Here is a 2,772-nt window from a genome sequence, read left to right on the forward strand (position 1 = left end):
AGACATCGCATAGATCGGGCGGGATTGCATTCCACTCAAAAGAACGTAGAGCCTATCCTGCAAGCACCATGACCCCTGATGTCACACAGTACCCTTAATTCTTGAGAAAGCTCTCGTATTGTGTGGGGTGTTTTTGCTGTATATATTTTTGCTGTTGATTTCAGTGTACCGGCCAACGGAAAATCAGGCGCACTGAGACTGGCTGCTACCACACCAGGTGAAATTGAAAAAAGCCAAGGATAGCCTGAAGAACGCGCGTCTGTTGGCCTATTTCAACCCCAAGAAAGAGCTGCAGCTGGAGGAGGAACAGGGGAGAAAGGAAAGGCAGGGATGTTATTCAGTTTGGAACGACCTGTATGCTACCCTACACATAAAGATGAGGGAGTTTGAAAGATGGAAAAAGGGAGAGAGAGAACGCTAGCAATTATTCCCCTCGAGAACGCTAGCAATGGCGGGATAGAACAATCCGCATGAGCGAGAGGCGTGGGCACCTATTTTTTGGCGTGTCTCATTTTTAGAATTATCTTTTTGGTTGGCAGTTTACCTTGGTCACTGACCATCAACCCCTGCTCGAACTGCTGAGACCCGATCGCTAGACATTAAGGATGGTGGCTGCTCGCATTCAATGGTAGGTACGGATCCTGGGCGACTACCAGTACAAGCTACACTATGTCCCCGGAAAGCCACTACTGACTGTGAACGCCCTCAGCAGGCTTCCAGCATTGGCGACCGGTGCAGCGATGGATGGCGATCCACCCAAGTTCGTCATGTCGTTGAAGTCCCTAGATGAAGGTATTGTGATTACCGATCAGTTACAAGAGCTAACGGCCAAGGGTACACTGTTTGTTCAGGTCACATGCTATATATTGCATGGGTGGCTGCGAGCAATCACTGCTGCCGTTTTTTGACCGCAAGTTAGAACTCTTATCGGCTCACAAGCTAGTATCGGTGACTGTGCTTCAGCGCAGACCACTAAACCGCTGTGCTTAACCATGCAGGTGCACTGTTTCTTGACCGTAATTCTTCTGCCCGCAATCCTGGCGTTTTCTCAAACCACCGCCATCTCAAGAATCTACCGCAGTAAGCCCGGTGCAAGCCCCTTGTCTCCACCTGTCCCAACTGATTCATCGTGTTCAACAGCGCCGTCATTACCTAATCTGGATCTGCAGTTTTCATGGGAAGTGCCATCGTTTGCAACATCATCGTCCACGTCAGCTATAAAACCACCCCTGTCGTCCCCCGTGATCTGAGGGCTCGGTGGCTGTGATTCAGCGCAGACCACTAATCTGCTGTGCTTCGCCATCAAGGTACAGAATTTCTTGACAGCGATTCTTCTTCCCGCAATCCTGGCGTTTCCTCAAGCCACCGCCATCTCAAGAATCTACCGCAGTCAGCCTGACGCAAGCCCCTTGCCTCCACCTGTCCCAACTTATTCATCGTGTTCAACAGCGCCGCTACTGCCTACTATGGATCTGCATGTTCTAAGGGAAGTGCCATCGTCGGCAACATTGTCGTCCACGTCAGCTATAAGACCGCCCCTGTCGACCCCGTGAACATTGGGCTCGGTGGCTGTGCTCCAGCACAGACCACAAATCCGCTCTGCTTCGCCATGAAGGTAAGTGGACCGTATTATTTCTTCGGGAAGAAATCAAGCAACTATTTTCTAATACAGCTGCGGAGCCCCCGGTGCTGCGCTAGAATTGTTGTTGAATGCATCCATGCCCTAAAAGTTTTGTTGCTCTTGTCGGGTGATATAGAAACTAACCCTGGCCTTCCTGATATGAAAGACGTAATGACGGAGTTAGGAAAGCTAACTGTTGACCAGCCAAAATTGATCAACAAAGTGTTAGGCTTGAAAAGCAAGCTACAAGCAACAGACCAAACCCTATCCGACCTATGTAGGGCATGATCGATTCATAGGAGCATTACAAAGCCATCTCAACTTTACAAATCAACTTAGATACACTAATATCAGACACCACTGTAATAGCAGGCCAGCTCGATCGCCTTGCTTCACAAATGGAAGATGCGAGAACAGGTCAGTCGTAACAATCTTATATTTGATAACATCCCTGATCCCAATCCGAGAGAAACATTTGCCGAATCGGAGGAAATCGTCATTCACCACTGCAATTAGCATTTGAACATCATAGTTGATCGCAATCACATTGAACGTGCACATCGTCTTGGACGCCATTCAGAGCGCCATTCTCGGCCACTCATTGTAAAATTCGACTGTTTCAAAACCAAAGAGTCCCTCCTTCGCAATGGCCGTAAATTTAAAAAAGCCAATGCAGCTACGGTGAGGATTTCTCGCAGTCCATTAGATCTGCTCGCTAACACCTTTTCGCTTTCGCCATATCGAAATCTTCGTCCTATTCTCAGCGCTTCAAAACATTGCACATTGGAAATAAACCATACATGTTTGACCATTCAACAGAATCTGTTAAAAGATATCATAATGATCGCCCAGTCATCAACATGCGCCCTACCACCCGCTGCGTTCCCCGCAATCAAACTTGTCGCTTTCAGCAATATTCACTAACATACGCAATCTTGATATCATTTCTGATCTGGTTTCATCATTTCACAGCAATCTTTAATATTAACTGAAACATGGCTTACAGGTGTCGTAAAGGACAGTGAAGTTCTCGTTGACTTACCAAACTTTCAACTTTTGCGAAATGATCGCTGGGGCACGAGGGGGGAGTGGTACTTGTTGCCGTTAGTCGAAACATATCTTGTACTTCTGCAAACTTTGTATCTGATCTA

The sequence above is a fragment of the Rhipicephalus microplus genome, chromosome 4, assembly GCF_043290135.1.
Source record: "Rhipicephalus microplus isolate Deutch F79 chromosome 4, USDA_Rmic, whole genome shotgun sequence".
In the NCBI taxonomy this organism is placed as follows: Eukaryota; Metazoa; Arthropoda; class Arachnida; order Ixodida; family Ixodidae; genus Rhipicephalus; species Rhipicephalus microplus.